At 36.8% G+C, this 27,190-nt stretch overlaps 1 protein-coding gene across 1 annotated transcript in view; it reads left to right on the top strand.

The window, feature by feature from the left end:
• Positions 1-5,224: 5,224 nt before the first annotated feature.
• LOC108594252 overlaps positions 5,225-27,190 on the top strand; it is a 39,999-nt gene continuing 18,033 nt past the window's right edge. Inside the window, exons 1-2 of the mRNA XM_017979372.1 lie at positions 5,225-6,168; positions 12,789-12,833. The gene's annotated coding sequence lies outside the window, so the exon portion shown is untranslated. The remainder of the gene's footprint in view (positions 6,169-12,788; positions 12,834-27,190) is intronic.

Below are 27,190 nucleotides of genomic sequence, written 5' to 3'. Positions count from 1 at the left end.
TGTGTGTATATTTTTTGCAGCAACTGTGTGACAGCAGCTGCAGGCCAAGTGCTTGTCAGCCATGCAGAATTTTTCAATTTTCTTGGCAGTTAGCATAAATGTAATTTATTTTACAGCAGACACACACACGCACGCACACGCACACACACACGTTTGTAGCTACTCAAATGCAGCTGAAGATAGTCGTAGCTATATGGCTTTTGGCAATAGAGCAACGGCAATTAACCTTCATGTCTTTTTGCCAGCCCACTTGCTAAGCATCTTCAAATTATATGTATATCACAAAAGTATGGAATTTTTTTTTATTATTGTGCACACAGCAAGTCTAAGCCCCACTTAAGTTTCCACACACACTCAATGACTTGCAATTAGCTACAATTTTACATATGTATACACTTTACTTTTTACCTCAGCCATTTAGCTTATGCAGCTATTTGGTCTCTATGTTGCAAAAGGGCTGCTAATTGCCCACTTCAAGTTGCTGCAAACTCTGCCATATACCGCAAGTATCTGCTGTGCTTGGCACTTAAACGACGCAGCTCATGCTAAATATATAACATTTGTTTCATAGCTTGAATGAAGCTCTAGAGCTAAATAAATTAAAATAAATGTGCAATGTACTTTAGTGAATATGAATATGAAAGAATTTTTAGTTAAGCGCGCATTCATTTAATATTTAATTTAAACTGGTTTTAGTCTAACTACTTTTGTTAACATATAAAGCATAAAAACATATTTTAAATCTTGAATAGTCTTTATCAATACATATCACATTGTTTCATTAACATCTGTTTTCAATTTGCAAGCAGCCTGTCTAACAGTGCGTATGAGTGATTCGTTCTTAGCATATTGTTGAAGCCACTTTTATTATTAATACAATTATATACACTGAATGCACTTGCAACTTCTCTAACACTTCGTCTAACAATGCGTATGAGTAATTTGTTTGCAGCATTTTATTTGAAGCGTTTAACATACTAAAAACTACTTTAATAATTCAGCATTTATGCAAATGAGCTAAAATGAAAAGCATTCACTTTGCTGGCCAAAGCTTTAAGAGCTTCAAATTCTTATGGTATGTTGGCCCACAGTGTAACTATTGCGCCCATTTGGAATGCAAGCATTGCCAAAATCGACAGAGCGCACAGTTTTCCCATTTGGCTGTGCAGCCTGCAGCAAATCCCTGCCTGACAACGCAGCGCATTTTAAGTATTAATAAGAAGACGGCTTGAATTTCAGCACAAGCAGACTAAAGCATACACTAAGCTGAGCTGTGCCATGTAGCCAACTCTATTTAGTTGTATAGTGTGCACAAAAGTTTGGCTATAGCTACGCAGAGATTTGCAGCTGAAACAAAAAGTTGCAAATAAATAGATAGAATAACGGCTTACAGATTTACCCCCCCACTGGCTGGCTGCCAATAGACAATTTGTAGTGCTGCTGCTGTGCTGGGGCCTAAGCCTAAAAATGCAAACCTCGCGCGTTAAATATTTTGTATATAAAGTTGTGAAGCACAAGCGTGTGAAATATTTTTGCACAAATATTTGCATTGAACATTCAATTCCAATGCAGGCAACAAACTGCTGCATGTTTTGCTATTGAGCTTGATATGAAGGTTGGCATTCAATTAGTGTGTGGAATAATTCTTTGTTACAGTTTGTGATTTCACTGCCGCTAGCTTAGATTCGTATAAACTGCTCGTCTGCGTCAATCGACAAGCAGCTTCCTTGGCATGGCGGCCACGTGCGCAAATTAAAATTCCGGCATCGTCAAAGGCCAAATACTAAAAAAGGAAACAAAGCTAACAAAAAAGCAAAAGAGTGGCAAACGTTGCACTGGCGCCAGACAAAAGATAGATACGAATGTCTTGCGCCTTGGCTATGAAATGCCAAAAAGAAAACACGGCCATTTGTTTTACAATTGTCTAGACACAAATCAAAGGACTGCGCCAAATTGTATGCTACACTTTGTGTGAAACGTGCACAGAGTGCACACACACACACACACATACAGAGTGTGTGTGTGTATACATGCGAGTAGCGCTCGAAGATCATGGCTGGCAAGTATCCATGACTCCGTGGGCGACTTCAATTAACTGAAGCTTGTTTTGATTTCGCCTCCGTTTTGTTGTCAGCTACACTCGAGTCGGTTAATTAAAGTACACGGAAAAGTTCGTGTATTTAGCTGCAGAAGGGTCAAGACATAGTTACCTGCTGCCATCGGCAAAAGTTTTTGTTAATTACATCCTAAGCAACAATTGCACTAAATTGCTTTCATATTAAATCGATTGAGCACATTTCAAATAGCTGCAACTTTTGTGCTTTAACAGTTTTTAATTTAGCAGACAATGCTATCTAACTATTTAACGAGCAAACGCTTAATTGTCTTTTAAATTCTTTGTTTAGCTTAAAGCTACTGATTAATTTAAAGCTAAATTGAAACTATTTGTATATAAAATGATTTTTAATTTAATCTTACGCTACTTTGTGCTTTGTTTTGAATTCATTAACTCACTTTATTTTATTATTAAAACTTTTTTAAACTCTATTGTATTTTTAATTTCTCACTATTTTGTGCTTGTTTTGAATTCTTATTTAAAGCTTGTGCTTCATTAATTCACTTGCTTTTGTAATTGAAACTATTCGCAACTAAAATGTAGCAGCTTCATTTTTTACAATTTTCATGTTTGCTTAAGATAAAGGTGCACATTATATTAATCTGCTTGGCTCTCGTAGCGCTTGCTGCTTGTTTTACGTTTCAGCAACTCGTAAGAATCTTTTGTTTGTGGGTAATTCATTAAAGTTTGCTAGCATTGTTTATCAGCACTTCGCACTTGTGTCGAGATATGCACACAACGTTAAAAATATTTATTCTAACTCGCTTGCTTTCCCGCTCTCCCACTCTATCGCTGTCTCTTTCGCTTGTGCTGTGGAGTTGCTAGTTGCTGCTAACAAAAGAGCTTTTAACATGGGTGCGTGTGTGCGCGCAACCTTTGGCCGATTAAACATAAATCCCTATAAAGCAACAAAGTAAAAAATTGCTCACGAGCCAAGTAAAAACTTTGGCAAAGTGCTCAACGTCTTCTCGCTCGCTACTCTCGTTGCCCGGATGCTCGCACTCATTGCACGTGCTTATCCTCAGCCTCAGTCTCTTGTCCCTGTCGCCGATGACAACGACGTGCGAGGCCTTTGAAGTTGCCTCTAACTTAATACTCAACTTAAAGCGCAGCAATGCGGAGTTCGCAGCCCCAACAATTTATATGCCGTACAGCAGATCAGCGCTCAGCGCTCTGCGCTGTTGGCGCATTAAAAACTTAAATAGTTTTAATACGCCTGAAATATGCAGCAGCAACAATGACAACGAGGCGTGCACTATGCGCTAGTTAGCGCTGATGGTGCGTATACTTAATGCCAACAAAGTGGCTACAACGCCATTGACAAACAGCGCTCGCTCGCTCTCTCTCTCTCTCTCTCTCTCTTTCGCTCTCTCTTTCGCTCACTTTTAGTTATTTCTTATGCTTTTGCTGTTGCGTTTGTCCAGCCATCGCCAACAGTTATTTAAATAAAGTTGCAGAAGCTGCTGCTTGGCCAGAGAATTGATTTGAATGGCCGCAGGGGCGGCTGGCAAGAATAACAATAAACATTACTATCTGCTCCATTGGTTGTTTGCTTTCCTTTCGTTTCTTTACGTCGACTTTGCTGCGCGGCAAACAAGAAAAACAGCAGTCAAATTGAAGAACCGCGAGCAACAATAATTTACAAAAAAAAAAAAAGAAGCCAATAATAAATGAAGACAACAAATCGAAGTGGAAATACTCTTAAGTTGAGTTATCCAAAAGTAGCAATCAAATATAGAAAGCATTTAATTTATATAAAGCAATAAGCATATCAAATTGCTAACAATATTAAGTATATTTATTTAAATAATAAATGGTCTTAGCTATGTTATATTGTTATTCATTTAAACAGCAATACTTTATTAAAATAAAAGTAGTAGAAGTAAAATATAAAATTGAACATTTAAATTTGCTTAAAATATGTATCAAGTATTTTTTTTATAATAAATACTCTTAGCTATGCTATGTTGTTATTCATTTCATTTAAATAGAGTGTTGTTTAAATTAATAAAGTATAAGCGACATATTTATTTCTGCTTGATTAATAAAAAGCAACATTTGCTAACAATATCAAATATTTTATTTATTTATTTTAATTATTACTTAGAATTAATTCTAGTACAATAATGTAGCCAGAGCATCTGAGGCCTACTTATATTTAATTGCTAACTGAATTTTAAATAAATCAAGTATACGCATTTATATTTGATTTAAATTTGCTTATACCTTAACTTGCAGCGTATTTTGGTGACGACAGACGCAGCTTATAAAGAAATAAGTACTTACAGCTGAATTTTTGTTAAAAATACGAAAAAGGGGGCGGGCTGTAGACAAGGTGGGGCAGCAAGCATTGGAATTGAATCGATACTTTTTGCCTTTGCTTAGCCCGCAGTGTTTGCTTGGCAGTTGCTTTGGCTTTGATAGCTGCAGCCTCAGCTTCAAGCTCTGTGCACTTCTCACTCAACCAAGGAGCGTACGAAGTGCTGAGAGCGTAAAATTCGCACAGTTCACACAATACTGGGACATTTCACAGCAAAATACTGGGAACAGTTATACTCTTATACGCTGAGACTCAATAACAAAGCGTGTAAGCGTGTAAACAAAAAAGGCTATTGATAGTGCTTATCAAGCAGCTGCGCTAACAGATAAACAACAACAAATAGTCTAAGCCGCACTGAGGCTGCTTAGCTAAGCTTAAATAATGAGACAACATTAAGCATAATGTACTGCAATTTATAACATTTATTAAATGAACTGAGCTAAGATTGAACACATAAATAAATTAATGCTGATAATAATTGTTAATGCGTCTATGCCAAACTCATTATATGTTTATAGTTAGCTGCATTTTAATTTGTTATTACACATTTATTATGCATTTTAACAACGCACATATAAATCACATACCGCAAAGCACTAAAAATCACGCAAATAAAAAGACACGAAGCTAAAGAGAGCGCGCGCTCTCATTCGCTCTTCGTTTGTTGCGCCGCTCGCGTATAACAGTTTTCGTTAGCGAACGAGCAGCGCTGCCGGCATAAACGAGCGACAGCGTTGTTGGCTGCTGAAACTCGTCGGACCGTTGCGGCCAAGCAGTCGAAAAACGAACGTCTTCAAAGACAGACAGAGCGCGTGGGGCTCAGTTTCAAACGGCAGCGCTGCAATTGCAAGCAAAACAACAAAAAAAATTGCACGGGCTAGTGCGTGACGGTGCAAACAAACAAATATAAACATCGAAAAAATAAAACAAAATACAAGTGCTGTAATTTAATGCGCAATGCAGTGCACAAAAAACTAAAACGCGTCGCTCAAAACAGCTAAAAAAACATGTGTAAACGCTAAAGCGTCGCTTTGTGTGGCTAATGGATGCTTTAAGTGTAATTTTGAGTGATGCTTGATTGACACGGCACTTCAGTTTTACAAGCAGCCCACCCAGGCAGGCATTAAAGTATTGTCAAATATATAAATAGTCGCCACATTAATGCTGCTGTCAGCAGGAAAATACCAAAAAACCAATAAAACCAATATGAAATAAAACACGCGCGTATAAAAGAAAATTGCAATAATAAAATATATACACACATACATGTAAAGCAAGCAGCACATGTTCATGTGAGAGCCTGTAGCCTAATCAACTACAAGAAAAATAAAAAAAAAAATAGTAACAAAACTGAAAGGCAACAAAACAATAGAAAAAGAAAATAACGTTGAGCTAAGCAACTTATTTTGATTTTTTTTTTTGCGCTTTCATTTTCTTGCGGCTTTCGCTTTCGCTCACATTTTCATTGCCTGCCATTATTCGTCGCGCTTGTATGTGTGTGTATAGCTGTGCATTGTGTGTGTGTGTGTGTGTGCGTGCGATTGTATTTCGGCAACATTCACATAAAAAGGGATAAAATATTCGTCAGCATTGATTTTTGTCAACGCAAGCAGCGCACAACTGATGCTTAACTATAACAACAACAACAACAGCAACAACAACTCAACAGCAACAGCAACAACAACAACAACATATTGACATTAAACAAAGTTCGAACTTTGTTATGCTATCGGTATGTTATGTCTAATTTTTTCAGTGTATTATTATTAGTTGCCTGTTGTTATTATTATTGATATTGCTTTTGCTCCTTGCGCCGTTATCCTTGTTGTGTGTACATAAAACTCAACCAAAAGTTCCACAACAGTTTGAACTTTTTATGCGCAACCTTTTGTTGTATGTATCATGCTTAAAGTTTTTGTTTGGGCTTGCTACAACATTTTTTTTTGTTGCTTGAGTGCTTTTAAATGAATTGCTAGATATTTAATTTAAGCTTTATTGAAGTGGCATATCCTGAAAAGGGTACACGACCAAGACACAATAGCAGCTGTGCTATTAAATAACATGCAAGAATTTGCGTTATTTAAATTAAAATTTGTAGACTTAAAGCCAAACTTCGCTTATTCGCTTGAATTTCAACTATCAATGAATCAAAAATAAACAAAGTTTGCGTGAGTTTGGCTTTTAAACTGAAGCCAAAGCTTAACCACAACAACATTGTTGGCATTAGAAATTGCTACGCTAAATGCTAAGCGGCTGCTGCTCTACATATTCGACAGCCCACAGGGAACTAGCTCCAGGTAAAGGGTTAAAGCGCATACCTGAGGCATTGGCTTTTCAGCATTGGTTGGCGGCAGTAAATGAGAAAATTCATTATTTAACATTAATTAAGGCTTATTATGCACATTATCAACACAGAACACACACACACAGCGACATATGCTAACCGCATTAAATGTCAGTGAGACAGACAGACAGACACGGGCGTAGTTTAAATATGCCAGCCAAGGTGGGTGGACAACTATCGCCCACACACACTCACTTTGAGTTCCACATGGCAACGTTGAAGACGAAAAAAAAATGCTGCATATTTATATGAGCAGCTCGTTCATAATTTAGCAGCCAATGAGCCTGGAGCGGAGACGCAGGCGGAAGACACGAGACAGGAAGTGTAATAGCAACAACAATAGCAAGGCAGCCCAAGTCTGCCTAAATTATTCAGTAAATTGTTAAGTAAATAACATGAGAGAAACACGTTAAAAAAAAGTAAGAAAAGAAGAGCAGCAACAAAAATGTTACTACAACAACATTAACCAAAATGGCGTCTCATGCTGGTGGAAATTTTTTGGCTTTCATATGAAGCTGCCACGACAGCAATAATAATAATGATGATGTTCATGTTGATGGCAAAACTGATGATGGTGATGGCAACAACAACAATAAAATAAACACTGACTGTGGCCAGACAGACGTACGGACGCACAGACAGGTGAGCCCTTTAAGATGAAACACGGCTCTTGTGCACGTATAAAAACTAGACCGGAAACGGAAGCAACTTTTCGAGTTCATTGGTCAACACGGCAAGAGCACTCGTGCCAAAACTTGCTTAGTTAAGTTCCCAATGTTCCGGGCTACATACTTTATATATATAGAAGATGCATAGTAGTCCTACTCACTATTTGTGTTACAATTTATTAAGCAAATACATTTATTTCCATAGAGAAAGCGAATTTGTAATGCATACTAAATACTAAAATAAATACTGCATAACAATTTAAGGAACTAGGAATTTCAAAATTGGTTGAATCGCAATTTGCAAAATATTAACAAATAATTATAGACTTGATGCAGACTTTACTTTGAGTTAAAAATATGAAACACAGCTTGATGTATTACATTTCAATATATTTATTTCAGTTGGTAGTTGAACTTGCCAATTATTTGCTCAAAGCGCATGAAATATTTGTTAAATACAAAAAATCATATCGTGAATTAGATTAGGTCTATTTACAGATTTAAAAAATTTCAATATATTATATTTAAATTGCTAGTTGGACTTACCAATTATTTTCTCAAATCGTATGGAATATTTGTTAAGTACGAACATTTGCAGCGTGTTAATCATATCGTGAATTAGATAAGATTTAAAAAACAAGCGAATATATATATAACTTCAGTTTCTAGTTGGAATTACGTATTAGTTGATCAGAATATTTAAAAAAATATGCTTTAACATTAATATTAGTTAGATACATATGCTTTAAATAAATTATATGTAGCTTTATTTTAAGTTTTCGCGCTTGTTGAAAATATTATAGAGGTATAGCAAATTATGGAAATATTATTACTATAATTTACTTCGATTATTTTCAATATTATTCTAATTTTAGCGCGTTATTGATTCAATAAGAGAAGTTAGATAAATTCAAAAATAATCCAAGCTTTGTTTTAAGGCTTTCGAGCTTCAAAAATTTTAAAATGAGCTGAGCAATCAATAAAAATACCGCACATAACCGCAGTGCTGTCTCTAATTGTTGCAATATTTGCTTGTTTGCAGTATAAATAACTTAATTTAGTTTGAACTTATAGTTTGTGCAACTTGGTGGCTTAAACTGTGCCCACAAATGAAGTTAATTCAGTTGAGTGTCTTTGGCAGCGCTCTCTCCGCTCTCTCGGCCGCTCCAAATGACATGCAAAGTAGGCGGAGTAATATCTGCTTGCGGGCCACTTGGCCACGTCGTTGGACTTCCACATCCTTTAGATACGGTCTAATGTTATGGTTGAGACAGCTTTGTAGTGCAGCCAGTTGCCAGTTGCCAGTTGCCTTGGCTGCCATAATTTATGCGGGCTTTGAGTAAAAATGTTTTTGCATAAACTACAGACATTTTGGATGTGGATGGGACGCCTCGAGTGTATGCAAAAATATGCTTTGGCCAATGGCAGCGACGCCAACGCACACGAATTCTGATTTTAGCCAACGAGTGGGTGTTGGAGGGGGGGTGGGCGCACTTGCTGGCGTGTGTGTGTGTGTGTGTGTGCGTGAGTTGGCCCCCAAGGCAAGCAGCAACTTACTCGGGCACATTAAACGAAATTGATTTTCGATTTTTTTTCGCCTTCTTAGTTTGTTGAGCAGCGAGTTGGGTGTGGGGGTCAGACTGGCGTCGCACGTTTTCTGGGTTAATATTCTAAAATATCCAAAGGAATAGAGCAACATTGAAAAATAAAGCAATTTGTTGTGCACATTTTCGAGTAGAAGCTGCTTGTCTGTAATTTTGTTTTTCCTTTTCTGCTGTAGCATAAACTTTGATTAGTTTACATAGGATACGATTGTGTGTGTGTGTGAGAGCTGAGCTAATGTTATTAATGTTTTTATATAAGCTTGCTTATCGCTTTGCCAGTAGCTTGTTTTATTTATTTTGCCTGCTGTTCCAACTTTGAGCTTTGTGCTCACAACTTTTAGCGCAGGGTGGTGACCAGATTTGAAAACCTGGCAATGGCTTTGGCCGTCACAGACAAAGTTCGACTAGCGCGGCCTAAACGCTGTGAGCTGAACGAGACTTTGTAATAAGTCAAAAGTGCATGCAAAGCGCATAAGCTTAGTCCTTGCCGCGTTAGTTTGTTGGCCATGGCATTTAGAGGAGAGCTGGCTAATCCTTGGAACCATTGAGTGCTACGCGAATGTAGCAGCGACTTTGTTTTATAAAAACGCTCAAGCTGGCAAAATTTAAGCCGTTGTTTGAACTGAACACACACTGTAGTTGAATTTTATTTTTCATAACTTCAATCATTGCCAATTAAATTATTTTTGTTCTTAAATTGTACTCATAACATTATTACATTTGCTTAGTTACTAATCATTACGATTACCTTTGGCTAAAACAATTAATAATATTGCCCATAATTCAATTGCTAAATTATACAACTCGTCTGCATATTAAATAATGTTCTATTATAGACAACAATGCAGTTTATTATTGTTGTGCTTTTAATATTTTAATTTATACAACAGTGCTTGCAATAATTTAGAAATTATTTAACAAGCTAAATATTTACTTGCCATCTTGAGCTTACTCAAGTCGATTACGCCATCTTTGTTGGTGAATAGAATCAGAGAGCATTTTATACTCTTTAGTTTAAAGCGTAGCTTTCTCTTAGCTGCTGTTTACAAAACGAAAAGAGCGACAGCGAGAAAGCAGCAAAAAGGAAGAAGAAGCTAAGTAACCTAAGAGCGCAGTCCGCTACTTTGTATTATTCTACCATGTGCTCGCTCCCTTTTTCCCACGCTAAGCAGCGCTGCTTTTGCGATAATGCAGCGACGCACGAGTGTGAGTACACTCTTTGGTTAAGCCGACCTTTGTTCTTAGCTTCTGTCTATGCGCTTGCTCCCACGCTCAGCAGCGCTGCTCACGCGCTAAGGCAGCGACGCTTAGTGCTCGCTCCTTTTTTTTTCCGCTAAGGCAGCGCGGCTTACGCTAAACGTCGTTGCAGTTGCTGCAATTTGTAGGTCAGTTCTCTTTGATCAGTGAAGTGTGTTAGACGTGTAAAGTTTCGTTCGGTAAACGCGCGGGGTTAAACGCATTTGCGTTTGCATTTGCATTACGGTTAATGCATTTGCGCATATGAAGCAAAGCAAATTCGTGCTTGATTTGAATTGTGTTTTTATACTAAGAGAGAGAGAGAGCTTCTCTTCTGTTCTCTCTCTTTGCTATTGCTCAAAACGCTTGGACAGTTGTTTTCACATTAATATTCTTGTGTAAATATGCACGAATTTTGTATTTGTACCTTAATTAATTAAAAGTTAATGAAAATAAATGGCAATATTTTTTAGATTATTTTAAATTAGGGGAGTTTAAATAAATTTCTAAGCTACTCCATACAGTTTCACATACACAAACCTCATTTCCTTAAAGTTCAAGCATTGATTTCTTATACTTTTTATATAGCGCGATTGCTTATATCTTTGTTTTATTCAGAGGCAGAACGAAGTATTCATTAATTATAACTGCAGCGTGGTTTGTTGGTTTGGCTGGCGGTTCAGCTCTCGTTTGTTTAACATTACAAACTCCCAATGGGTGCAATCAGCGGTTTAGCGGAGCTTCGAGCCCACATCCTGGCTAACCTCATGCCATGTTGGCCATAACGAAAATAAATGGCCGTGCAAAATGCCGAACAAATCAGTCGCAATTACGCGCCCAGCTGCCCATACTGAGAGTGAAAACGGGGCCAATGGGCCAACAGGCCAAGGGCGAAGCAGCAAGCGAAGCAATCGACGTGCCAAAAGTATAATTTCATTTTTACTTGCCGCACACAATCAGAAAGAAAGTTGCACAAACAAACCAAAAAAAAGTTGAGAACATTTGTAAAAATAAAAACAACAACAATAATAATAGCAAACACCGACAAAACAATACACAATGCTATGTGCAATAAGAAGAAGCAAGAAGTAGAGCCTGCCTGACTTCGTTTTGAGAGTCAGCGAAAGCAATTTCCGTTCGTTAAACCTACATTTTGAAATTAAATTTCTTTCACTTGAAAAGTTCGCTGTATACAGTCTTAGAATATTGCCAAGGCGCAATTATGAGAAGCAACCCCCAGCCCCCCAACCCACAAGCACTTTAACTCCAAGCTCACGCCCGCAGCAGCAGCAGCGCACAGTGAGGCAAAGTGAGCCATCTTTAAAAGTTAGCAAAGCAGCGCGCGCTTGCAATGAAGAAAAATCATTAAAAAATATGTACAAAAAAAAAAAAAAACATGAAAAATACTATGTAAACAAATGTTGAGCCAGCCACCACCCAGCGCCACCCACACTCATTACAAGGCACGACTTGTGTTGCGTAAAAAAGAGCGCACGAAAAAAAAAGCAAAAAAATTCAACGCTGTTTGCCAACGTGGCCGCTTCTGTGGTTGCCGCTGCTTGTTTTTTTTTTTTGCTTTGTTTCCTTTTTTTAATGTTTTTTTTCTTTGCTGGTGGCATGCGGCATTTTGCCGAGTATTAAATATCTATTGAGCAACGCAAAGAATATTGTGGCATGTTTTTCATTACATTTTGCTTAGCTGCTGGCGTCAACTTAATTGAGGCATTATTTGTGTCATCGATGAAGCCTGAAGTGTGTGTGTGCTTTAAAATTTGAATATATAATCCAAGCAATTTATATAATCCACTTAATCGAGCTACTATATACATAAAAAAAGCGAAACAAAAGGCTGCGATAAGCTATGCAAAAAAATTAGAATAAAAAGGATACAATTGCTGAAGCAAAACGGGTGGACCCAACATAAAATCTTTTCACATTTTATTTGCTTTGCTGCTGGCGAGGACAACACGCAGGACTTTGCGCTTGAGGCCAAGGCTATAAAATTGATATAATGTGCATGCAATTTTGGTTTTTTTGCGATAAACAAAACATATATGAGCTCAAGCTGAATTTCTGCAACCCGCCCCCACAACACTCAATAGTAAATTCTTGGAGTGAGAAAATTAACTTGCGATGCAAATGAAGTTAAATATTTCAAGCGAGCTTACTACTCACTCTCTCTCTCTCGCACTAAGTCGTCTGGGCTGGCTACGCGACCATTAAATGGAATATTTAATTTTATTGTTGTCGCCTGCCTGCGTGTGTCCTCGTCACACACACACACACACACACACACACAAAGGGTCAGACTCTGTTTGGCGAGCTTACGAAATTTAAATTCCATGAGCATAGCGTGATCATCAGTATTTACATATTGTGCATTTGAACTTGCGTCAAATTTAAGCCCAAACCAAAAAATGGCACAAAAAAATGAGAAAACACATTCTAATACTTAAAACCCTTTTTCAAACTCTTTTCATTTCATTTCTTTCTTTTTTAGGTGCGTGTATACACAAAACTGAGCCAAAGCTGATTAAAACGAAAGGTATGTATAAAATATTTTATAAAACACATCGAGCTACACTGCGCATCAAATTTATTGAAAAAGATTTTCCTTATTATATTATAAAGTTTACTGTGGAAAGATTTGTGTTGAAAAACTTTTGGTTGCTTGTTTAAGAAATTATTAGCAAATTTATTGAAAGTTAAGCTGCAACAATTTAGAAAAGTTGTTTGCTTTATAAATTTCTAGCAGCAAATGCATTGAAGTACGCTAAAGTTATTAAATTTAGCAACAGCAAGCTTTTGATTTAAAATAATGATTAATGATTAATAATTATTAAAAATTAGATTTATCTAGCATTTATTTTTTTTAATATTTATTAAACCATTTATTGAAGCTTTACTAAAGAAATTTTAATTTGTTGCTGTTTGCGTTTAAAAGCAACAAAATATAAAAGTTGTTATCAATTCTCAAATTATGTGGAATTTTCACATTGTAAATAAATATTGACTGCCTGTTCAATAATATTTTGTTGCATATGGGAAACGCTCGTTTCGCTAGAATTTGACAAAGCAAAAGAGCAGAGAGAGAGAGAGAGGGAGAGGGAGACACTGAGGTATGCTCTTTATGCAAATAGCATTAAATATGCAAATCAAGAGCAGCTTTTAGGTATAACTTTTAATTTTGCTTTTTTTTTTCTGCTTCGTTTTGGGTAAAAGCTTTTATTTTGACAGTCTGAGGGGCAGCCGCTGTCAGTTGATCCCATATATATATATTATATATAAAATTTATTTATGAATGTGGCTGGGCGTGTGTGGGGGGGCAATCCGTCAAAAAATTGCTGCCCATATTTCATTGAGAGATTTTAAAATAATATTTATGCACTTGCAAACAGAATATTCGACTGCGCGGCTGTTTGTCAACTTTGGTTTATTAACTTGAGATGCAGAACGTAATAAAAAGCCTGAAATTGATTTATGCGCAGCTTTAAATTTGCTGTCATGTTAACGTGGCCACAATGCGCGTGGCCAATAATAAAAACTATGCTGACATGTTGAAGTTTCGGAGCACAGGTGGCAACTGAATGATTTGTGGGGCAACGAGTTGGCAACAAAAATAAAGCTGTTTGTAATTTTATGTAAAACAGTTGCGCTGAAAATTTATTAGTTTTACGTATACTTGATAATTGTGCAAAAGCAAAAAGTCTAAGCAAACATAAATATTCAAATGAATGTATTAAGAAAAAAAGAAGAAAAACAACAAGCAGTAAATTATTTTTAAACTCGCAGGTCTTAACTTTTGCGCATGCAGGCTGAAAAAATTAATTATCGCAGCAAGCACACATACATGTGTGCATGTGTGTGCATGTGTGTGTGTGTAAGCTTAGGCTGGCGCGTATTTCATTACAAGCGACGGCACTTGAGCGCTTGTTAAGCTAAAAGTAAATTGCTTATTAAAAAGCAGCCTCAGCTTATAAACACACACACACACATGTATAGATAGCGACACACATACAAAGACACTTGGCTACATGTGCTATGTGGCTTGGGTAGTCATTTACACTTGAAGTGGCAGCAAAAGCGAAAATTAAGTGAGTCGCAGCCACAGACAACACATGAAGTCGAATTGTTAGAGGGGGTGCTGGGTGCTGTATGGGGGGTGGTTTGTTGGGTGGGTGGTGTGTTTGTTAGACTAGCTGTAATGACAAAGCAGCAGCAGCAGCAGCGACTGCTGTAGCTGGCAGCAGCTCGTGCTACTTGAAGTAATCGACTTAATGCGCAGCTTGTTGTGTATTTAGTTTGCATCACACACACACACACACAAGCACAAACGCAGACGTCGTAGTCGCAGTACATTTAATTTTCTACACATTGTGCCATGTCCTGATAGATTAACTGTGTATTGGTGCCCAAAATAAGTTTCGTCCTTGCCACACACACACACACACACAAGCACACGCACACATGTGTGCCGCTTTAGTACGGCTGATTGGATGACTGAGACAGCGAGCTCAAAAGTCAAGGTAGCTGAGCTTTGAGCAGCCCCCAAAAGGTCCTGCACACGCTTCAATGAATTTCTGTTAACGTGATTCGCATTAGAATGTCTATTCAAATGAGCACATAATTTGTCTGTTTGTCTGCGTATCTCCCAGATATGCATAAATATTGGCAAGCAACTGCAGGCTGAGCACACACAGAGGCGCTGAGCTGTGCGCAATTTTATGAGTGCAATTATGCTGCCTGTGCTAGTGTTAGTGTGTGTGTGCCTTTGATATAAATTTCAAACAAATTGCAAATAAATTGGTGTCAACCCTTAGCGTCTCGCTCTGTCTAGCTGCCCCACAAGTTATTTAAAATATGTAAATTTCCTTGTACCACCCTACGTATGCGTATTTATTGCTTTTTGCCTTTTGTGTTTGAGATAATTTGCAAGAGCTCTTGTCATATTCCCACGACATTTAATTTGCGTAAGTTTAGCAAAGCAGCAAACACTCAATACCAATCAGCGCAGACTTAACTGCGCTTTAATTAAATACACTGGTGGGCATATATATTTTGCCATACCTTAAAATTAAATTTACTTATAATTGGAGCTAACTTATTGGTATCAATTGAAATGTCTTCAAAATCCCTTTCTAATGTATGAAAATTTGAATTTTAAAAAAATACTGGTTTTTGAAACTTATTTCCTAGATTATTTAGAATAAATATTAGGATGCAAGAAGTGGCTGCAATGAATATTAATAGTAACTGCAACAAAAAAGTTTCAAAAATCTTTTTGCTTGTATTTTTTTATGATTTTTTGAAAATTATTATTTCGTATGAAAAGAAGGAAAAATTAGTCACAAAATAATAATTTTCAAAAAATCATAAAAAATATAAGCAATAAGATTTTTGAAAAAACTATGTTCTGTAGTCACTATTTAATTATAAGATAGGAGGCAACTTTTTACGTCCCAATATTTTTTTTTTAAATTTAGAAAAAAAGATACAATTATTTAATGGCTACTTAATGGGTTAAGACAAATTTTATATCATTAAAAAGGGATTTTGAAGTTCTTTCCATTGATACCATTAAGTTAGCTCAAATTATGAGTAGATTTAATTTTAAAGTATGACAAAATATATAAGCCGACCAGTGTATATGTATATATGTATATATATACAGTTACAAAAATCTGCTGCTGCTTCCATTTGGTTAGTTGTGCGGTCAATATACAGAATGTTTTTGCTGCTGCAACTATTTTTACATATTTTATTTCATTTGCTGCCGATTGACAGCAGCTGGACATGTATTGCTTTCAGCTGCGGCCAAGCGTAAGTAATAAATATAAATCGGCTTCAAGTGCTTACAAATACGCGTGTACTATAAGCTCTGGCCATTCGATATTGGATCAACATAAATAAGTATGACTCATCAGACGAGTGATTGCAATATTTTCACTCATAAAATATTGGCAAAGTAAACGCTAACAAATAAATGAACGCCAAACTCTTAAAGCTTTTGTATGTGTGTGTGTAAAATTCAATTTCGAGCCTCAGAGCTTTAGCTTTAGCTCTGCTTGACTGGCTGGCAAGGCTCTGTTTTATTTTCGCGCATTTGCTGTTTATATAAAACAATAATAATAAATTTTGTAGCAATTTAGAGAAGACGATGACGACGCCGCCACTACTAACAGCGAGTTGAGCCAACGCGGCGGCTGCTGCTGCTGCTTTGACTTTCACTTTTGTTGCCTATGCAGCAGCCTCTTCAACTCAAAATGGAGTGCGGGGGTGGGGGCACAACGAAAATTCGTTTAGCTTGCGGCAACGGTTTGCTGCTGCTTATTGTAAACTTTTGACTGTGTGGCGCAGGCCTTTGCTGTTTATGTTGGTGAACAAAGTTTTTGCTCTTTTGCATTCAAATTTATTTGTTTGTTTTCGCTAGAGAGACGAGCCCGCCCCAAAGCGTAGAAATATTTTTTTTTTTTTTTTGTGAACCGGTTGCCAGGCAGCCGTAATTATGTAACCATATAATTGCTAGATATTTGATTTGCCTGCGCGCGCCGCCGCCGTCTGACAATCTTATTAAATTTACAATGAAGCGACGTGCCCCTGATACGCTTGTTGTCTTCGCTTTTGCCATTGATAGGCATTCAAAGCGATTGAGGCCCCCCCCACCCCATATTAAAGGGCGAGAGAAGCAGCAGAAGCTGACGCCATTTTGTATGCCAAGCACACAGATACAGACGCATGTGTGTGCGTAAAGTGACGATAAAACATTTGCTCCGATTGCTTAAGTATGCCATAGCGAGTGAGAATGTGATGCTGATGCTGATGTGCGAAGCAAAGAAAAAAAAAGGATACACGCACTCAAGGAGGCAGATACTTTTATATAAGAGCTACACTAGCCTACAAAGTAGCGAAAAAAGAAATTAATTATTGTCTTAAATGCAAATTAAATATTTAAACTTAAGTTTAAGGCAATGCAAATACTTTTATATAAGCAATAGCAACACTAGCCTACAAAGTAGCATTTTTTTATTATTATTTTGTGCAGTATCAAAAATTAAGCAGCTTAGAGCAAATTCATTTAAATGCATATTTAAAATTTAAACTTAAGAATAAGAAAACGTAAATATTTTTATATAAAAAATAGCCAGCTACACTAGTCTACAAAGCAGCGTTTCTTATTATTTTGTGCAGAATATAAAATGAAGCAGCTTAGAGCAAATTCATTTAGTTACTTTCAAGTAAGAGCTGCTTGCAGGCTAAACTAGCCTACAAAGTAGTATAAAAGGATTGCAAAAATAAATTAGTTATTGTATTAAATGCAAATTGATTCACTTACACTAAAAAAAAGCAAATGCAGATACTTTTATATAAGAGCTGCTACACTAGTCTACAAAGTTGCTTTATTTTAATTTTGTGCAGCTTCAAATGAATGAAACAGCTTAAGTTTAAGGCAATGCAAATACTTATATATAAGCAATAGCAAAGCTACACTAGTCTACAAAGTAGTGTTGCTTTTTTTATTATTTTGTGCAGCTTCAAAAATTTGGAGAGCAAATTCATTTAGTTGCGCTTAAAGTCAACGCAGTTACTTTTATATAAGCGCTGCTACACTAGCCTACAAACTAGTGTAAGCTATAAATGCTACGACTTGCATGCAATTTATTAATTATTGTCTAAGCTGCAAAAATTTCGTTACTTACGCTAAACTTCGCACAAATTGCTTTTGGTCTTAGCTCAAGCTTAAGTCAAAATCTGAATAGCGACTGTGCGTAATAATTTATGAGCAACTGTTTTTATATTGTTATATATTATAAGCCGATTTATTAGTAAATGTATTTTGCCTGGCATTTTATTGATTTTTTGCTATAGCTAAGATAAATGTATGCAGCCCTGTATAGAAAGTTAATGACTTTGGCTTGACTAAAATCGTAGCAAGCTGCTGCGCCAAAGTCTTGTGTTAATTTAAGTTAAGAGCATTTTAGCTGATGTGTTTATTTGCCACGCCCATTGACACACACACACACACACACACATGCACATAAGTACTATTATGCTGAGTCTCCATAGTCTGCTCATATTAGTGATAATTTAGTTGCTCTCTCTGGCGCATACATTAACTAACATTCTTTTGCTATATAGCAAATATACATATGTGTGCCTGTGTGTGTGTGTGTGTGTCTCATTTTTGGCATTTTGCCAACGCGCCACATTGGCGGCGCGTTCTACATAGAATGTGAAAATGAGTTGATGGCAAAGGCAAAATGTTCTTTTGGTGTTTGTTACTCAAATATATTTCGCCATTATGAAACGCTCGAATGGGCATTTATGCGCATGTAACATACACATATGACTAATATATGCGCCCAGAAACACAAAACTTTTTACTTTACATAGTTTTAGTTTTAGTTTTGCTGGCACAAGTGGCTTTTAATTTGAAATATGACTGCATTGGTTATATTTTTAACAGATTTGCGCATAAATAAATAAATAGCTGGAATTTAGTTGCTGTTGTTGAAATTGACCAGCGGCATAAGTTGTACCTGCCAAAACTAAATACATAAATAAAATATTCGTGCGCCGCCATTTTAATAAATTGCCATGCGCTGCATGTAACTGTAGCAATTATTCAAATATACATTTGCAATTGGCAGCTGCTCTATATATATATATAAAATTGTAAAACAATAGAATTACAAGTTGTGCGCAAACAATCATAAAAAATAAAACATTAAACGTGTGTTCCAAAGTAAACAGACAAAGCTACGATACGGCAACTGCGATATGCGTATAAATTATGCCAAAACATGCGCCGACACAATCAACAAACATTTGGCAGACCACAGCATAAAGCATTGTACAATAAAAAATAAAAAAATACAGCCCAAAGCAAGAATCTGCGGCTCTGACCTACAAATGCCAGCCGCACATTTTACATAGCATACTTTTCAGCGCGCAATTTTTTTACTTTTTTCCACATAGCAAATTGCTGTGCCATTAATTAGCTGCTGCTGCTGCTTAAAGCTCAATAATAAATACAACACAAATTTAAAATGATAAAAACGTAATAACAAGTGAATTTAAAATGATATACGCATAAATGATTGCGTGTGTGTGTGCGTGTGTGCGTGTGTTTGGCACATAATTGACCAAGTGTTGTATTCATATTTCATACGCAAGGTCGGGCTGTCAATGCGGTCAACGCTGCTGTGTTGAGCGTTTAAATTGAGTTGCAGATTGCGATAAAACCTTTACAGATTGTAATTTAATGCATTGCAACAAATAAATAAGAAATATAAGCGTCACTTCAGTTGCGTGATACATTCAATTTGTCGTTTATTGTTTGTTATTTATTGAAAGCGCTTCATGCAATATTAATAGCAATATCAATAGCAATTTCGTGCAAAATATTTAATCTTTGCTTTAAAGATATCTGCTAATTACAGCAGCTAATCAAAGTGCCCATGATTAGCTTAATGTTTGCACATTTTCGTGCATACAAAATAAAAGCATAAATTATATGTATTTTATTTTATTTCATTTTCACATTTTTTTCGGCGCTTTTTTTATGTTTATCTTGGCGCGCGCATTTACAGCATTAAATTGCCAGATGAGATTCACCGCAAATTTAGGCAAGCGACGCCCACACGACGACGATGACGACGACGACGGCAGCCACGGGCTGACATTTAATCAAGGTAGAGCGTAAAGGTAAACAAACGGAAATAAGCGCAACTTCCTGTTGCTGTCGTTGTTGCTTTTTTGTTGTTGTTGCCGCCGTCGCGCATACCAAACGGAAATACAATCAAAATTGTGTAATGTTTGCTTAACAGCAACGCGCGCCCGCGCTCGCGACCGCTCAGCAACAGCAGGAAATGTGTGTGAGTGTATGTGTGTGCGTGTGTGTGTGTGTGTTATATATTTGTTTTAGTTTTCGCTGGTATTGCGCTTAGGCCGCGGTTTGAGGTTTTCGGTTTCGAGCGTGGGGCAACAGCTGCTGCTGCTGCTGCTGCCGTTTTTGGTTGCTTTGACGACGCGTCGCTAATGAATTTTGTTGCCCCAATGAATGATTAGCATTATGTTGTTAAATATTTAACGCCGTCAATTTACAAGCATATGTATTGACAATGCTTGTAAAACTCTCGCAATCCTAATAAAGACATTTCCAGGCCTGCCAACGTGTAAGCTCCATTAACAGCAAACTCACATTTGGGCAATGTCATTTATAATTGATGCCGCGACAGCTTGATTGTCAATCAATTCTGAAAGCACCTGCTGAGTACAAAAAAAAGCCAAAGCCAAAGGCAAAGGCAATTACGTGTGCTGCAGCTGCTTAAGTGTTATGAAATTTTATATTTAAATTAATTAAAACCAAAGTGAGACGCTCAAGCGGCCTTGTAAATTAAAAGTAGAGTATCGAATTTCAAAGCTGCTTAAATCCGAACTTAAATAACGATATGTCTATAAATATTTTATATGTTTCAAAAACAGCAAACACAAACTTTGATGTTAGCTTAAAATAAGTATACATCATATATTTGAATTATATACTTATTCGCTTCAAATCTTTTCTTTCGACTCTTGCTTGCTACGCTCGAGCTGCTACTTACTGTTCTAACTCTTAATGCTATAGATACTTATACATAGAAAGCTTATCGCTATTCCAACTGTTGGATCAGTTGCTCGAAATATAAATTTGTGTGATATTCATTAATTATCAAATGGTTTATCCTCTCATCTTTGAACTTATAGCACATAATAGCGCTAATGTTTGTAATTTAAAACAAATTAAAGTATTCGCATAAACAAAAACTCAAAATATTTAATCTTTAAGCTTGCAGTTAATTTGTTGGTTCATTAAACAAAAATTCCAAACTGTCATTGCAGACTTTTTGTTTACAAAATTTAACTTTAACTAACAGCAATGCAAACAAATATTAAGAGCGTATTTTCTATTTTTCAATTCAGTAATATTTTTTATCATATAATAAAAAAATAAACTAAATTATGCTAACGCTTGAAATTGAACATTTGAATTGTTTATGCAATTGCTCACTTCAACTGAAAGTAATCCAAGCTAAACTGCCACACACAAATATTTGGCGTGTATCTCTCACTCTAAGGCCAAACTGCTTAAAATAGTTTTATTTGTATTTGGTAAAGCAGAAAGTAAATAATGTGCCGTTTTGTGTGTGTGTGTTGCTTGTGCTTTGGGAATCCTAACTAAAGGCATCCATCAACACGTTTTCAAAAATAGCCAACATCGTTCATTTTGCATGCTCGTTAAGCCGAAAGTGGCAAAGGGGGCAAACGCCTTTTTATATGCTGCAAAACAATTTGCAAAGTCATATTTTATGCCATCAAAGGCATTTGTCATTTATGCGCAAAATGTTTGGCAATTTAGTGCACCCCCCACCCTCAACCCCCTCCACCCTCCACCCAACAACACATAAAATAAAAGCAACAAACTAAAATTGTGCTAACTCAAGAGTGCTTGCCATAAAAACATAGGCAAAGGGTAAAAAACAAGCCCAGCATAGTGTTAGAGAAATATGCTCACACACACACACACAGACAAAACATAAAATGTATGTGGGGGAGCAGCTGACAATTTAGCAAACTTGTGTTATTTGTCTGTTTTCGGCCCGATGTGTGCAAAATGAAATAAAAAAAAAGAAATTGTTATGCAAAAAGTTGACAGCAGCAATTTTGATTTGCCTGCCTGCGTATTTTTTTTTATCTAGCCTTGGCTAATAGTAAAAAATATGCATGCGTCTAGTTCGACGTGGACGTCGTCGTCGTATCTGTGACAGCTCTCGAGATTGTCATGAATACATAAACACACTCGTATATTTACATGCGCACATAAATATTTGTTGATTGCTGTCGCCTCTAAGCTCTGCACTCTCTTTCGCGCGCTCTCTCTCGCTCTCTCTCGCTCTCGCTCTCTCTATCGCCTGGGCAGAGTATAAGCTTGTCAACTATTTTATTAAAAATGCCTTTCTTTCTGTCTATGTCGGCGCAATGTGTTTTTTAATACACTTTGCATTTTTTATAAAAAAGGGTATGCGCAAGTTGCACAATAGGTATGTAACAGTTAGCAAGACACATTCCAGACCTCATAAGAAATATTTATACATGATCAGCAAAACAAATTACGTTGATTGACTGCTGTCTGTGCATACATTCGACTGTATGAACAAACAGAATTCTGAAACTATAAGAGCTAGAGTTACCAAATTTGGTATATAAATACTTAAATGTATGCTGCAGATTGTTGTTTATTAGAAAACTTGATTTTCATTCTCTCTACACCGCAAATCAAAATAAAACATTTAGACCTACACAATATATGAGCAACAAGAACTTCGTGACTTTAAAAGCCAGTGCAACTAAATTGGAAGTGCATAAAATATATTTATAATTGATCAGCAAGACAAATTACGTTAATTGACTGCTGTTTGTTCATATATTTGACTGTATGAACAAACAGAATTCTGAAACTATAAGAGCTAGAGCCACCAAATTTGGTACATAGATACTCCAATTTATGCTGCAGATTGTTGTTTATTGGAAACTTGAATTTCTTACCCTCTACACCGCAAATTAAAATAAAACATTTAGAGGTCTAGTGCAACTAAATTGGAAGTGTTGCCTCTTCTATTTCAGCAGCAATTTGCTTAAATTTTGGAAATGTATTTTGTAAATTGCAGAAAGCAAATTTATACACACAATATCTAACGTAATAATCTAAAATAAATTGCTAAGTGTATAAAAAAGTTGGCAGCACCACACTTTAATGCGCGCTACTTATTTTTTAGCTAAGAAATACATTTGTTTGCCTTGGCGGGCGGCTCGTCAAAATTGTCTGTCAGGCTAAATGTTGCTGCCAAGTCTTTTGCTGCACTTTGCTTTTATTGTTTGGTAATAAATTCGCAGTATAATATTTTCAGTCTGGCGTCATAGCAATGATAAACTGCGGCATGATATATTATTGCATGCTTAGTCGAATAGCTCGCTAACTCGTTTGCTCTAACGCTGTCTCGCTGGTTCTGTTTGCTGTTTGTTTAGGCAGCCGGAAGCGCGTCGCTTAAGTGCCTCGGTCGGATTTAGCGGCAGCCCACTGTTTACAGCCGCACCTACATGCGCGTGTGTGTGTGTGTGCGTGTGTCTTGCTTAAGCTGCAGAGTACATAAATCTCAACAACAAAGCCGCTTCCACATGCAAAGTGTTGTCTTAGGCTGAGGCTGCTGCCATTTTTATGAGAGTTAGTGCGCATAAATTTGATGATGACAACTCAACGCTCAAAATTTCTGCTCTAAACTGTGCCGCATGATAGATGAAAGAGCGTATACTTAATATTACGTATACGTTAGCTTATTGCTGCATTAAATATTAAAGTGAGCACACAAAGTTTTTAACATGCGTTTGAAAAATATAAAAAATTCACCTATGGCCCCCGCATCAACAGCCAGAAAAATCTGCCACAATGCAAACAATTGAAAGACGCACCCCCCCAGCAGCAGCAGCAGTTTGACAGCAAAATTTGCTGGCTGTCAATAGCAGGCGTGTCGCCTGTACAGTAAAAAACTCATAGTATATATATTTTTGGGTTGAATATGCAGTTCTAGATGAAAAGCAAAGATGTGGGCCTGACAGAAAGTTCAATAAGCGTGAGTATCGATTTTCGCGCGCGCTTGGGGTTGCCGCACCCTTTTTTTTTCTCTCTTTCGACTTGAGTGCGCCCCCCAGCTGAGCTTGCAGACATAAGAATCTTATGATAGCTGCGGCTGTTTGGCCTGAATACTGTCGAAGCTCGTAATGATTGCCTTAATATGTTTTTGTGTGGCTGTGTGTGTGTGTAAAAAATTGAAAGGCCTAGCAACGTTGTAAATAAGCAGCAGCATTTTGGGCAGCTCCACACGCTGCTGGTCAATGAAGCATTTCGCTCTGTCTTATGCGTCGTCGTCGTCGTCGTCGGTCCCTTGTTGTGGTCGCCGCTTTTGCCTTTCGAAATGAAAGCACGTAGCAATTTCATTTCGGTCAATGTGCGGAATGCCAATTACAAGCAGCGAGGCGACCGCAGCGCGACTTGCTGCCCCCCAGCAGCAGCTGCTGCTGTTGCTGGTGCTAAACGAGAAAGCAGCACGAAACTCATTGAAATGAGCCGCGTATAGTCGACGCCGCCGCCGCCGTCGCCTCTCATAACTGATAGATGCCTTTTGGCAAAATTTTTAATAAACTTCCACACACAACGCAAGCGCCGTCGTTGCTTTGACAGCAAAAATAGCATAGAGCGAAATGTCTGCGCTCGCACTACCTTTCATATATATATATATATATATTTGTTTGGAATGTTTGGCAGACTTTTGCGTTGGTGGCACTTAAAAGTGTTTTATTATTGAGGTTTGCAATTGGAATTTTAATTTTTATTTTATAAGCTATGCGTGCTGAATCTTAAACATGTGGAGTCCAAGTTGAGTCGCCCTGCCAAGCGCTCTTGATTTCTTAAGCTGCCATCAAGTTGTTTTTGTTGTTACATTTTGCCTGGCAATTTATTATTTTACTACGTGTGTGTGTGTGTGTGTGTGTCTTGCTAATAGCAAAGCTGCCAAAAAAAAAAAACACAAGCTTGGGTCACATGGGTTGGCTACTTAATATGCACACCTGAGCAAACAAACACAAACTTTAAAGCCACACAGAAATGAATTCGCATATACCCTGCACTTTAAAAACTAAAGCTGTTGAAATCGATATCGATAATTAACGATATAAATTTTTGCCATAATTTCAATTATTTTATATGTTTAATTATAATGTAAACTAATTGCAATTTATTGTTGTGAAGCAAAAAACTTTGTTGGTATCCATTGCGCTTCTCTCTAAGCTGAACTTAACTTAAGTTAAGTTGTGGCAACCCTTGCGTAGAAAATAAATATATCACAATGTCAGCACACTTAGCATAGTTTACAACTTCGCTGTGTGTGTGTGTCCCCCCTCCATAGCCCAGACCCCATTATGCACACATCGCGCTTAAGCATAACGATTATGTTAATGCCTCGCTCGTCGAGCTGTCGAGCTGTGAGTGTGTTCGTGGACTAGCTGCTTATGATTTGCCTTGGCTTATTTTGAGCTAATGCGCCACAGCGCGTTATTTACATACCTTAAGTAGTTGTAATGGGCTGCTGCTCTCTCTCACTCTCTCCTGAGTGCCGGCGACAAAGTGTTGTCGTCCTTGGGCTGTAAGACAAAAATAAGACTTGTCTATAGCGTTGCCCATAGAAAAGCTGCATAAGCTGCGCTAGTTTTTGTATCACATCACGAGGCTGCATTGCATTTAATTCGCATAACAGAAACTGCAAATAATGCTAGACGCTTGTTCATAGTTTTATTTATAGCAAGCAGTGCAGCAGTTTGATTTAATTTATGTAACAAGTATTTGAGAGCTTAAGTTTTAATTAAATTAAGCGCAAACAAATTAATAGCAAGCAATAACCATGCGCTTTATTATTATGACTGCTACAATTTTCACTATTGCGTATACGTATTATTTTGTCAGCTGTATATTTAAACGCTTGGCAGCGTTTCCCCTGTAGACATTTTGTTTTCATTTTATAAACTAGCAGAGAGCAAACAACAAATCACTCAAAGTGTGAACAAACTCTACTTGTTTGTTCGTCTGCCTCACTCTCTCTACCTCACTTTGTGGCAAGCTCAAGAAATCAGGCCAAAGCAGCAGCAGCAGCAAAAAAAAGCAAACGAATGCGACTATCATGCTAAACTTTTGCCAGGTGTATATGTGTGATTGCGTGTATGTGTTTGTGTGTGTGTGTGTTTTTGCCATTACGTGCACTGCATGTCGAATGTTTGGTAAAAACAGCAAACCAACAGCAACTTTATCTAAAGTACAACTTTTTGCCCCCACCCCGAGCATATACAGCGCCAAAACTATAGCATACTTTGCAGAGCTAAGCGGTTTACAGTATTTCTCTTACTCGTTTCGTTGTCACGCCCACGCGCAGCTTTTGCTTAAATTTCGGCAAGTTTTACGCTTTAAGCTGAAACACTGTTTAGTGTATCAATGATTTTTAATGTGATTTAAAAATTATAGCAATAACAGCTTTGCGCACTTCTGGTCAGCTTAACCTTTTTTAAGTGGCCCAGGCCAATAGACCTAACGCCTTATAGTGCGCACGTGTGCGTATGTCTGACTGACTTTATTTAATGTCATTAGCTCAAATGGAATATTTGCTACGCTCTTAAGCCTTTTAAGCCATTGCATGCGCAATTGAGTTCTCGACTCGGCTCTCGGCTTTACGGGCTTACATTTGTCCTAACTGATGGCCCCGAAAATAATGTGCTCAAGTGAATTCAATCAAATAAGCTCGCAAAGACTTTATGCGACAATATGTTAGAGTCAAGTCTGGAGTAGAGGCTAAATCGATTTAGAAGAAGAAATAAATTTAGAAAATGGAAAAATAGAAAACATAAATTAACTTAATTAATTTCTATATATATTTTGAATTATTTAGGGCTTGTCTTGATAAATAGAAAACATAAATTAAATTAATATAAAGATTTGTTTCTTGAAAACATAATTTCTAAATAAATATTGATGTATTTTGGGCTTGTCTTTATAAATTGAAAACAAATTAAATTAAAATAAAAATTTAAGCCTTCAAAATTTAATTTCTATATATATTTTGAAGTTTATTCAACACTTAATTTCTATATATATTTTGAATTATTTAGGGCTTGCTTGATAAATAGCAAACAAAAATTAAATTAAAATAAAAATTTGGTTCTTCAAAACATAATTTCTGAATAAATATTATTTTAGTATCTCTTGGTTCTTCAAAACATAATTTTTGAATAAATATTATATTATTTTAGTATTTTAGGCTTGTG

This window comes from Drosophila busckii, chromosome 2L (genome assembly GCF_011750605.1).
Source record: "Drosophila busckii strain San Diego stock center, stock number 13000-0081.31 chromosome 2L, ASM1175060v1, whole genome shotgun sequence".
Lineage (NCBI taxonomy): Eukaryota > Metazoa > Arthropoda > Insecta > Diptera > Drosophilidae > Drosophila > Drosophila busckii.
The sequence above is the reverse complement of the archived record's forward strand: the minus strand, read 5'-3'. Positions and strand labels throughout refer to the sequence as shown.